Genomic DNA, 13,285 nt, shown 5'->3' with positions numbered 1-13,285 from the left:
GCCGACGCCCATTAGGGACCCCCATGAGAGCGGTTTAAAATGTTTGGGGGAGTCCCATAGAAAGGATAAGTGCAGGATCTGCAAAAACTTTCGACCTCATACTCAGAAGGAGCGGGATATCTGCTTAAGGACCCTCCCCATGGAGCTTGCGCTTCGTCCTACCTCGGAGCCCGCTCAATTGGACTCCAAGCCTGGTACCTCGATTTGACAATCCAACTCCCATTCTTAGTCCTGTCAGAAGCGCCTGCTGAGCCTACTGGCTGTGACATTCTGGGCTCCAAGGAAGGCAAAAAGGCTGAGATCTGACTCTGATCAGCTATATACCAGTTCCATAACTTTCTAGCTTCACCGCACAGGAAGGGGAATCTTTCTTCTTCGGTTGTTGATATCAAACATGCAAGCCACACTGTCTGTCATGACTGTGATTGTTTTGCTCTTGACGAGGGCAGGAACTCAAGGTAGGTAATCCTTGAGTTCCAACAAATTGATATAGAGCCAGTGGACTGAGGTGACTACCTGCCCTGAGTTATGAGTGAGGGATGGGAGTATCTCTAAACAAACAGCGATGCATCCGTTGTCACACTTATTATTGGAGCAAGTTTGATCAAAGGGACACCCACATAGACATTGCATTAATCTGTCCATCAATCCAGAGAGTTCTTCACCTGGAGGGGAACCTTAACCTGTTTGTCCAATAGGTCCCTCTGAATCAGCCCTAAAAGCAGCAGAGGTGTAATCTTGCATGCTCGGTCACAAAGGTGCAAACTGTTATCTGACCCAGGAGCTGCAAACAGTTCCTTATTGTAGTACAGAGACTTCCTTGATTTGTCCCAACCAGATTTGACAAAGTTACAAATCTGTATGTGGGAAAGAAGTCCCTGGCTACCAACGAATCCAAATATGCCCCAATGAATTGTATTCTCTGTACAGGGGCTAATGTGGATAATTATTAGCCCCTCTGTACAGGGGCTAATGTGGATATATATATTTTTTTAACGTTTAGCTGGAGACCCAATTCCTGGTGGAGAGAGGGGGCTCTGGGTGGAAGTTAGTACCAGTTTGTAAGATCAGCCCTTGACTAACCGGTCATCAAGATACCGAATTACTAAAATTGCTTCTCACCGAAGGTGAGCAGCTACTACTGCTAAAGCCTTTAAGAATGCCTTTGGGGCCAAAGAAAGGCTGAAGAGAAGTACTCGGCACTAAAAACAATCCTGGACCATGGTGAAGCGCAGGTATCCTGTGTGCAGGATGTATCTCTAGATGAAAACAGTCCACCTGTAGATCGAGGGCCGAAAACCAATCTCCTGCCTTTAGAGAAGAGATTAGGGCTGCCAGAGCCACCATCTGGAACTTTTTTGAGACTTGGCACAAAAGTATACTTTGAGGAAAACCCCTTCCACTGTGGGGTCTACTGCTCCTTGTCGCAGGGCTGGTACATCCAGTCACCTTTTGTGGGCAGGGGAGAGGTGCTTTACAGCCCTGTGGCTGAGTCAACAGCATGGCCTAGTGGCCAGAGTCAATCGTATGGGTGAGCTGGGCCACCACCCCGGGGTGAGTGATGGCCAGGGTAGGGGGACCTCTCCACTGGGTCCCTCCCTCTCCACCGGGTCCCAACCCAGGGCCCTGTTGGTGGTGGGACTGCCCGCCACCAGGTCAGCGGGGATCCTACCGAAACATGCTGAGCTAGCCTCTGGTTCTACAACCAATTCCCCATCAAGTTTCCCTGGGTCACTTCCTACCCAATTCTCTGCAGTTTGCCATCTCTGGGTCCCCACGGTCTCTCCACTCTCTGCAGCATCCTGAGCCTGGGGGTCAGGGTTTCTCTTGGTCTTTGTCTGGCCTCTGCATCCTGGAGTGCAAGCGGTCTTCACACAGGAGCCAGCAATGCACTTCTTTCCTCGCCAGCAGTCAGCCCAGACTGAGCAGCTCTGCTTCCTTTTATACCCTGTCTCCAGCTGGAGCATGCCCAGCAGAGCTGAAGGGGTATGGCCTCCTCAGCCCAAAGAAAAGGATTAACTGCTGCTGCACCGGGGCGGGGCTGGTACACCTAAACAAAGGAAGGAGTGTACTTCTTGGCTCAGTACAGTCTTGTTAGGGGGTCCCTGAAAAGGATGGGGAAGGAGAGTGGAAGGGACGAAGTGGATGGTGGAGCCCAATGTTATATTCTCCATGACACACGTGTCTGCTGGAAATGGGAAAGGCAGTCTCCAAAAGTGTGGAGATGGGCAAAAGGTCGCAGCTTGCAAACTAGAGGTGAGGGAGGAGTTGAGCCCTTGACCATCCTGTCAAAATAGCTGTTTCAAAGATGACTGGGTACTTGCTGAAGGCAGGTGGGAAGCTTTTCCCCTCCGGAATCTCTGTCTCTTTCTAGCAAGTTTTGTGAAATCCAGAGAACTGCGTTGGGTGTGATCTTTGGGCAGTTTGAGACCCACTAAACCTCCTCTTTTTTGTAGGCGTACATATACCCAGAAACCTCAGCGTAGCCACGGAGTTCTTCAGCATGTGTGGGGACTCGTCTGTAGTTCCTGAGAAGAGCTTCTGATCGTCAAACAGGAGGTCCTCAACTGCATTTTGTACCTCTCTCAGGAACCCCAACAGCTGGAGCCATGACACCCTGTGCGTGACAACTGCTGTCGAGATGGATCTAGTGGCAGTGTCTGCAGCATCCAAGAATGCTGGGAGAGAGGCTCTGGCTAATAACTGCCCCTCCTTCAGGATAGCCTGAAAGTGCTCTCTATGCTCTTGTGAAGATGTTCAATAAAGGTTGCAAACTTGCTGTAATTCTTGTGAAGTCATACTTAGCCATGACTGCCTTATAATTTATGGTCCAAAACTGAAGGGTCTCAGATGAGTAAGCCTTTCGCCCAAAAATGTCTATCCTTTTCTGGTCCTTGTCATAAGAGGTAGACCTGGAATAATGCTGTTTACGTGGCTTGTTTACTGCATTCAACACATGGGAATTAGTTGGAGGATGGCAAAACAAAAATCCTGAGTTTTGTGGTAACAATATTTTTTATCTGTCCATTTACAAGTTGCCAGTATAGTGCCAGAAATTTGCCACACAGCCTTTGCTGGATCCATGAGCTCTTCATTATAGGGTAATGCAACTTGGGTGGGTGTCACTGACTGCAAAGTGTCCAGGAGCTTGTATTGTGAGTCTTTAACCTCCTCAAGAGGTAACTTGAGGGTGTCCACCATCCTCTTCACAAGATCCTGGAATCAGCAAAAAAGGTCAACCATTGATGGTGATGGAAGCATGACTACCTCATCCAGTCTGAAACCAAAGATTAAACAGGGGTTTGAGGGGTAGTATTGTTGTCCACCCTAGCCTCCTGTCCCTCAAACGTCTTCTGGTGTTGAGGGTTTGGTGGAGGAGAATGTTTGACTCTAGTCTTCTGGTGCAGTGGAGCCAGGGGTCTAGAAAATTGCTGCCGATACGCTGCCCAAAGACGCAAGCGGTCCATACAGGAGACAGGGTGGGACCGATCCCAGGACTGATCCCACTATCTCTGATATGGGCGAGAATTCTTATGGGTTCCTGTAAGTATGGGTTCCACAATCTCAGTTCAGGCTTCTTGGTGCTAAAGTAATGCAAACAAACAAACAAAAACATGGAAGACTTCCTTGCGTGGAATGAGACAGTTATGTTCACCAGCCTATCAACATTTTTTGCCCTTGTGAACCTGCTCCAAGTAGAACAATAGTCAAATTGACAGTGCTCAAAATGTTCTCCAGCCAAAAAGCCTACAGACAAGTGAGGTGCAACCAATTTTTTCTTCACTTAAAACAAAGGATTGTGCTCTGTCCCAAAAAACCAGAATCCAAACTAATAAGTTTCCAGAAGTTGGTGAATTTTCATAGGAAACCCTTGTAACCTACTATTCAGCAATAAATAAACCCCCATAAAAATGCAAACAAAGCAGGAAGCTATTTTAAAATCTTGCCTGGAAAGATGTCACTGATATATTTTGGTACATATCAGAGGGAAGACCATTCTAAAGTTACATGCACTCAGTGGAAAAAGACCAGCCTCTCACTCCTCTGTTATACAATAGGACAGTCAGCAGACTTAACACTGCTCATTTCTAGTGCTACACTTGAAGGCTGGGCACAAACTGACCTTCAGATTGGCCCAAGACCTTGTCATGTAATTGATGGATCCATCTATGCAGTATTGTACAGTGAAGACTGGGTAGGGATCTGATAGAGATGATCTAACATGGATCCCTAACATCACTTCGAAGTCTGAAAGGAGGAGTTCCATGCATCTAACTTTTCACATCTTCAGAATTTTGTCTCATTCTCCTAAGCATAGTTAGAGGACACAATTCATGTGAAAATGTCCAGAATGCTGAGACTGGGAGGCCAGGATTTCAAATCAATTACTATAGGAAGCAGGGAGGAAGGAAAATAGTGATCTCTATGCAGTAATAGCTTGCAGCCTGGTACAGCACTCATATACCGAAGCCCTGATGTTTAGAACGGTGAGCTGTAATTTAAATTTCCTTGTACTAGCCAAGTGCTTCCTACCAGATATACCAGCATCACTGATGCTTGCAGGCTCTCTGTGGTGAATCCCTCAGTTCCTCCTTAAAACATATCTTTCTCCTTTTAACAATTTTAACAATGTTTTTAAAAACTGTAACATGCTGTGTAAAATGCTAAGCAGATCACTCAGTAGCATGGAAATTCAGAGTCTGGCTTTGAGCATTGCTGTAGCTAGACAGTTATGATGCACTGACAAGAAACTTGAGAGGTTACACACAGTGTGATGGTGCAGCCAAAACAGCTAATGCTCCTTTGGGCTACAGTGCAGGATTCTTTATCCAAAGCCACACAGGAACAGAAGGACATATATATAGCTTGAGTAAATGCAGCACACAGCAGCAAAAGTGATAGGAATTGAGATACATGAGGAATATGAAACAGACATTAAAAAATGGCATATAGGAAAAATTCCCTACATATAAGACAACAATTTCTGTGGGTGGTATTGCCCCGTACACCATACTTTCAAAGATAGTTTGTAATCCAACCCTTACAAAATGCTTCAACACCTGATGAATGGGCAAAGTGCTTTCAGATTTCTTCTCCTCTTGGAAGGAAAGTGAAAACTTTACATGTTTCTGGTTCACATTACATTTCCTTCATTTACATCTACATCAATAAGTGCCTGACAATTCTCCTATATAAAATCGTCTCCAAGGGAAGGAAGATGCAGGAGCAAGACCATAAGTTAAGTAAGTCGCAGCCAAACATAATTCCCTTTTAAAAGCCATCCTGACAAGCCGTCAGTCTGGATGGATCTGGTCTTCACAGAAAAGGCTAGATTAAGCAGAACATCCAAGTATACCAATACAGTACGGTGTAGGGGCAACACAATGGAGTAGCTTTCATGATAGTTATAGGAGGCCTTCAATATTCTGTTCTAAGCCCAGCAATATGCACAAACTACATGCCAAAATGTCCAATGCAGAGAGTGCACGTGTGTGTTTTAAGTGTACAAAATGAGATGGCACAAGGGAGCACACCACCATGAGAAACTTGGGCTCTTATTCTGGATCTTCTTCCTGTTACTGTGGGGCAGAGCTCAAGCTATTATGCAAGAGTGTGAAGTTACTGAAAGATAATTGACAATTCCTGCACAGTCTATTGGAACTAGGAGAGTCACTCCAGCTACTCTGAATATGAATGTAAACAGACATTTTTATGGAATACTGAAGTTTCCATATTGAGTGAAACACTTCCCTTCTGTAAGCTACACTGCTATTTTAAAAAGCCCACATGCTGCATGAGTGAGTGGAGAGCTGCACGTTTTAATGAAAGGCTCTGACACAAAAGATTACTGAATTTTGATAAAGGATTACTGTGATGGCAACACGGAGTACTGAGTACAAGGAAGTTATTTATAAAGCTATTTGCTTCTGAGGCTTTATAAGATGGGAAGCAAAATAAGTTTTCGCTTCAGTTAAAGGATGGTAAACAAAGTACACAGTTACAGAGACCAAGGAGAGATTACTCACATTGTGCAGTAACTACAGTTCAAGATATTTCCCCCCCACCCTCCTTATGGGTGTTCAACTTCAGATGCCTCCCATGAGGTCTGGATCAGCGTTTCGGCAGCAGTGCCCATTTGTCCCACACGAGCACTCCTGATGGCCTCATGCCCTGTACTGAGATCTAGAGCTGCATGGGCAAACTACCTCCAGTTCCTTTTCCACTGTGAAATTCTATGAGACAAAACTTTGAACCAGAGGGAAAGGAGGGTGGGTAGTGGGGCACCCATAGAGACACATCTCAAAGACGTGCAGTTACTGCACAAGGTGAGTAACCTCTCCTTCAAGTAATGTCCCTGTGGGTGCTCCATTTCAGGTAACTCCCGAGCAGTATCCCTGGAAGCAGGAGGGAGCTTTGGATTTGAGTCCAACACTGAAGTTATAACTGCAATGTTAAATACAGCATCTGATCTGGCAGCATGAATGAAAGCTTAGTGTTTGGAGACCAGGTTGCCACTGTACAGATTTCAGCCACTGGAATATCCTTCAGCAGTGCTATAGAAGCATGCTGAGATCAAGTAGAATGGGCTAGGCACTTCAGAAGGAGGATGAACGTTGGCAGCCTCATAATAAGAAATACCATCCAGAGATCCACCTTGAGAGTTTTGAGTCGAGACTGTGGATCCTCTGGATCTGTCTATAAACAAACAGTCTGGGAGACTTTCAAAATGATTTGGTTCTGTCCAGATAGAAGGCTAACGCTCTTCTAACATCCAATGTGTGGAGGGAAAAATTTTCAGTGGTCTGGTGTGGTTTTGGGAAGAAGACTGGAAGATGAATATCCAGGAATATTAATGGCTAATACAGAATTCAAAATATACCTTCGGTAGAAGGCTATGATGAGGTCATAATGAAACTTTCTCCCTGAAGAATACTGTAAAGGGAGGGTCTGCGATTATCAACCCCTTTCTCCAACTCTTTTGGCAGAAGTGACGGCCACCAAGAAAGCAGTTCTCATGGCCAGGTGAAGATAGGAATATGCAGCCAACTGGCTCAAAGGGGACAATTAAGGACCAAGTTAGGGGCGGGGTGAAAGTAAGTCAAGTGACTTACCGGTACTCTGGGGCCAGCTCTAACCCCTGGAAGGGGCGGGGTTGAGGGGGTCAGAGTCAGCCCCCCCACCAGGGTAGCAGCAGCAGCCCAGGGCTCTGGAGGCTATTTAAAGGGCCCAGGGCTCCCCTCTTCTACTGCCCTGGCCCTTTAAATAGCCGCCGGAGCCCTGGGGAAGCAGCGGGGCTCCAGCGGCTATTTAAAGGACCGGGGCTGCAGAGACAGCTCTGGAGCCCCAGCCCTTTAAATAGCCCCTGGAGCCCCCGTTACCTCAGGGCTCCGGGGGCTATTTAAAGGGCCCGCGGCTCCCCAGCTTCTACCGCCCCAGTCCTTTAAATAGCTGCCGGAGCCCTGGAGTAGCAGCGGCGGGGCTCCAGTGGCTATTTAAAGGGCCCGGGCAGTAGAAGTAGGGGAGCCCCAGGCCCTTTAAATAGCTGCCGGAGCCCTGCAGCCGCTACCCCAGGGCTCCAGCAGCGGGGCTCTGAAGGCAATTTAAAGGGCCTGGGGCTCCAGCCACTGCTGGGAGCCCCAGGCCCTTTAAATCACCCTCTGGGGAAGCCAGTCTGCCCCAGTATGGTGCACTGGCTCTTGCCGGCACGGCGTACCAGGGCGTACCGGCTTACTTTCACGTCTGTTTAGAGGTGAGCTCTATGCCATGGAAAAAGGTTCAACCTCTTAATGAATTTTGCTGTCCTGGAGGGAGCAAACATTGAGAATCCCTCTACACAGCACTGGAAGGTCATGATGGCTGCCATGTGAGCTTTGCTGAACTCCTGGAGAGTCCTGACTTTTTCAATTCCAACAGGTAGTCAAGGACAGCGAAGAGGGAAGAGTGAACAGGCAAAAACTGCTGCCCAGTACAACATTGGTGAAATCTCTTACATTTCTGAAGGCAAATGTTTCACACGGTATCTTTCACTGTTATACCTCTGCAGAACAGGAAGATGCTATCCCCAAGAACCATCAAAGAACCAAACTCCGAGATGAAGAATTCCCAGGTTGGGATGAAGAGTCCAACCGGAATCCTGAGACAGCAAGTGGGGAGATGACAGAAGACTCAGTAACAGGCAACGAACACGAATCAGGTAAGGGTACCACGCTTGACTTGGTCACTATGGGATAACTAAAATGACCCTGGGTTTGTCTTGTCTGATCTTGTTCAACACTCTCAAGATCAATGCTGTGGGAGGATATGCATGGAGAAGGGGCCTTTGTCCAAGGAATTAGGAAAGGAGTCCGCTGGGAAGAGAGGACCCAGCCCTCCTCTTGAGTTGAATTTCTTGTACTTCCTGTTGGTGGAGGCAGTAAACAAGTCTATCTCTGGAAACTCCAGGGTCAGAAAAATGCAATTACGGGTCCACAAGTCCAGCTCCCAATCATTATCTAGGGAGAAGTGACAGCTGAGATTGTCAGCCATGGTGTTTTATATCCCTGGAAGGCGAGACTGAAATAAGGACGTGATTGGTTATACATCAGTTCTATAGCTTCTACAGCACAGAGAAGGGGGGGGATCTTGCACCCCTTCCCTCCTGACAATTGATGTAGAACATGCTGGCTATGCTGTCTGTCATGACTTTGTAGCTATTTCATTCCATTAATCAAAGGCAAATCCATCAGGCATTCTTGACTGCCCTCAGCTCCAGGAGGTTCATGTGTACAAGAGACACTTGGGTAAACAATTTGCCCTGAATGGTGAGAGTCCCTAAGTGTGCCCCTGCACCCCATCATGGATGCATCTAATGTTACGGTGATATGAGGCTGGATGAAAGAAACATCTGTACAGACATTGGATGGCTCCTTCCACCTACTGAGTGAGTCCAGTACTCAGCAGGGGAAAGACACCAGATTGTGCTTAAAGAAAAGGAGTACTTGTGGCACCTTAGAGACTAACCAATTTATTTGAGCATAGGCTACAGCTCACTTCATCGGATGCATACTGTGGAAAATACAGAAGATGTTTTTATACACACAAACCATGAAAAAATGGGTGTTTATCACTACAAAAGGTTTTCTCTCCCCCCATCCTACTCTCCTGCTGGTAAAAGCTTATCTAAAGTGATCACTCTCCTTACAACGTGTATGATTTTTATCTTTGAAAACTCGTGGCGAACGGGGGAAGTCCCGGATGACTGGAAAAAGGCTAATGTAGTGCCAATCTTTAAAAAAGGGAAGGAGGAGGATCCTGGGAACTACAGGCCAGTAAGCCTCACTTCAGTCCCCGGAAAAATCATGGAGCAGGTCCTCAAAGCACTTACATGAGAGGAAAGTGATCAGGAACAGTCAGCATGGATTCACCAAGGGAAGGTCATGCCTGACTAATCTAATCGCCTTCTATGATGAGATTACTGGTTCTGTGGATGAAGGGAAAGCAGTGGATGTATTGTATCTTGACTTTAGCAAAGCTTTTGACACGGTCTCCCACAGTATTCTTGTCAGCAAGTTAAGGAAGTATGGGCTGGATGAATGCACTATAAGGTGGGTAGAAAAATGGCTAGATTGCCGGGCTCAACGGCTAGTGATCAATGGCTCCATGTCTAGTTGGCAGCCGGTGTCAAGTGGAGTGCCCCATGGGTCGGTCCTGGGGCCGGTTTTGTTCAGTATCTTCATAAATGATCTGGAGGATGGTGTGGATTGCACTCTCAGCAAATTTGCGGATGATACTAAACTGGGAGGAGTGGTAGATACGCTGGAGGGCAGGGATAGGATACAGAGAGACCTAGACAAATTGGAGGATTGGGCCAAAAGAAATCTGATGAGGTTCAATAAGGATAAGTGCAGGGTCCTGCACTTAGGACGGAAGAACCCAATGCACAGCTACAGTCTAGGGACCGAATGGCTAGGCAGCAGTTCTGCGGAGAAGGACCTAGGGGTGACAGTGGACGAGAAGCTGGATATGAGCCAGCAGTGTGCCCTTGTTGCCAAGAAGGCCAATGGCATTTTGGGATGTATAAGTAGGGGCATAGCGAGCAGATCGAGGGACGTGATCGTTCCCCTCTATTCGACATTGGTGAGGCCTCATCTGGAGTACTGTGTCCAGTTTTGGGCCCCACACTACAAGAAGGATGTGGATAAATTGGAGAGAGTCCAGCGAAGGGCAACAAAAATGATTAGGGGTCTGGAACACATGACTTATGAGGAGAGGCTGAGGGAACTGGGATTGTTTAGTCTGCAGAAGAGAAGAATGAGAGGGGATTTGATAGTTGCTTTCAACTACCTGAGAGGTAGTTCCAGAGAGGATGGTTCTAGACTATGCTCAGTGGTGGACGAGGACAGGACAAGGAGTAATGGTCTCAAGTTGCAGTGGGGGAGGTTTAGGTTGGATATTAGGAAAAACTTTTTCACTAGGAAGGTGGTGAAACACTGGAATGCGTTGCCTAGGGAGGTGGTGGAATCTCCTTCCTTAGGAGTTTTTAAGGTCAGGCTTGACAAAGCCCTGGCTGGGATGATTTAATTGGGTATGGGTCCTGCTTTTGAGCAGGGGGTTGGACTAGATGACCTCCTGAGGTCCCTTCCAACCCTGATATTCTATGATTCTATGATAATGAAGGTGGTCCATTTCCAGCACAAATCCAGGTTTTCTCCCCCCCCCCGCCCCAACAAACCCACTCTCCTGTTGGTAATAGCTTATCTAAAGTGATCACTCTCCTTACAACGTGTATGATAATCAAGGTGGGCCATTTCCAGCACAAATCCAGGGTTTAACAAGAACGTCTGAGGAACGGGGGGGAATAATAAACAAGGGGACATAGATTACTTTTTATAATGACTCAACCATTCCCAGTCTCTATTCAAGCTTAAGTTAATTGTATCCAATTTGCAAATTAATTCCAATTCAGCAGTCTCTCGTTGGAGTCTGTTTTCGAAGTATTTTTGTTGAAGGATAGTCACTTTGAGATCAGAAATTGAGTGACTAGAGAGATTGAAGTGTTCTCCGACTGGTTTATGAATGTTATAATTCTTGACATCTGATTTGTGTCCATTTATTCTTTTTTGCTGGAAATGACCCACCTTGATTATCATACACATTGTAAGGAGAGTGATCACTTTAGATAAGCTATTACCAACAGGAGAGTGGGGTGCGGGGAGAGAAAACCTTTCGTAGTGGTAAACACCCATTTTTTCATGCTTTGTGTGTATAAAAAGATCTTGTGTACTTTCCACAGTATGCATCCGATGAAGTGAGCTGTAGCTCACGAAAGCTTATGCTCAAATAAATTGGTTAGTCTCTAAGGTGCCACAAGTACTCCTTTTCTTTTTGCGAATACAGACTAACACAGCTGTTACTCTGAAACCTGTAGATTGTGCTTGTTCAGGCTATAAATTATCCTGAGCCATCCCTGGACACAGCAAAGATGTAACCTGGCATGTTATGTTACAAAGGTACAAGCTGCATGTGTTCTGGCAGTTGGAAGCAACTGTCTTCCCAGTGGTCACCATGAGAAAGGCACGAGGCTCTTGAAAACCGTTAATCGGTGGCACAAAGATTCCAATATGGCCACTGAGAAGAGCCATTAAGCACAGAAGATGGCATCCAATGCTGGTCATACCAATGAGAAGGGACATGGATTTGTCTTGCCCCAAGATCCTCTCTTTCCGTAAAGGTGTCAGGTTCTTGCACAAAGATTTAGGAATATGAAGAGAGGTCCTCATTATTGTCTACAGGATGAGCTCCGCTTTGCTCAGAAAGCACTGGAGAAGCAGGTGGCACCAGAGAAAGATCTAATCCTGGTGACCCTGTTGATATCAGTATGAACAGGCACTCGGTACCCATTGACAGGGGAGACTTCGGCTCTTCTGAGACAAACAAGTCTCTTTAATACCTAAATTCCTGTTTCAGAGTAGCAGCCATGTTAGTCTGTATCCACAAAAAGAAAAGGAGGACTTGTGGCACATTAGAGACTAACAAATTTATTTGAGCACAAGCTTTCGTGAGCTACAGCTCACTTCATCGGATGCATTCAGTGGAAAATACAGTGGGGAGATTTATATACACAGAGAACATGAAACAATGGGTGTTACCATACACACTGTAACGAGAGTGATCAGGTAAGGTGAGCTACCAGTGGAGGAGAGGGGGGGACCTTTTGTAGTGATAACCAAGGTGGGCCATTTCCAGCAGCTGACAAGAATGCCCGAGGAACAGCGGCGGGGTGGAGGGGGTAGTTTTACTTTGTGTAATGACCCATCCACTCCCAGTCTTTATTCAAGCCTAAGTTAATTGTATCCAGTTTGCAAATTAATTCCAATTCAGCAGTCTCTCATTGGAGTCTGTTTTTGAAGTTTTTTTTTGTTGAAGAATTGCCACTTTTAGGTTTGTAATCGAGTGACTAAACAAATTAACTTAGGCTTGAATAAAGACTGGGAGTGGATGGGTCATTACACAAAGTAAAACTATTCCCCCCCCCCGGCTGTTCCTCGGACGTTCTTGTCAACTGCTGGAAATGGCCCACCTTGATTATCACTACAAAAGGTCCCCTTCCCCCCCCCAGTAATAGCTCACCTTACCTGATCACTCTCGTTACAATGTGTATGGTAACACCCATTGTTCCATGTTCTCTGTGTATATAAATCTCCCCACTGTATTTTCCACTGAATGCATCCGATGAAGTGAGCTGTAGCTCACGAAAGCTTATGCTCCAATAAATTGGTTAGTCTCTAATGTGCCACAAGTCCTCCTTTTCTTTTTGCTAAATTCCTGTGTTATCAGGTGGATTTGTGCTGAGAATGAGGGATGTTCAACAGTCTGTACTAGGTTGAGACCTGCTTTGATGGGTCCTGTCTAGCAAAAGTCATTGGTACCAAAGATGACAACTCCTTTGGAAGTACCAAGGGACTCTGGATCACTTGTCTAGAAACCGAAGGCAGCACAGGATGGCCTGTCAGTACAGACCTTCTGGAAGCAGAGAATTTAGAGTCTCTGCTGATGGATTTATGCTTAGGTGGTACTGAGTATAGCTTTGATAACAAGGTATGGTTGTTACTGTGGCTCTTTGAAGGGCTTGGAGTCTTAGAAGACCTCCCAGTATTACAGGAGCCTGGAGCCTCAGCAGTATCCAGTCCAGGACCTGAGATCTCTGACAGTTAATTTCTGAAGAGACTGGGGCTTTTTTTGAAATAGGCTCTTCATGAGGAGAACTAGAACTCCTCTTTTTAAGTGCCTATTTGGTACCCTCCAA

At 46.2% G+C, this 13,285-nt stretch overlaps 1 protein-coding gene across 9 annotated transcripts in view; it reads right to left on the bottom strand.

Moving 5' to 3' along the window:
• BRD4 (bromodomain containing 4) overlaps nucleotides 1–13,285 on the bottom strand; it is a 251,052-nt gene that overhangs the window by 77,287 nt on the left and 160,480 nt on the right. The gene's annotated exons all lie outside the window — the stretch shown is intronic.

This window comes from Caretta caretta, chromosome 20 (assembly GCF_965140235.1).
Source record: "Caretta caretta isolate rCarCar2 chromosome 20, rCarCar1.hap1, whole genome shotgun sequence".
Taxonomy (NCBI): domain Eukaryota; kingdom Metazoa; phylum Chordata; order Testudines; family Cheloniidae; genus Caretta; species Caretta caretta.
The sequence above is the reverse complement of the archived record's forward strand: the minus strand, read 5'-3'. Positions and strand labels throughout refer to the sequence as shown.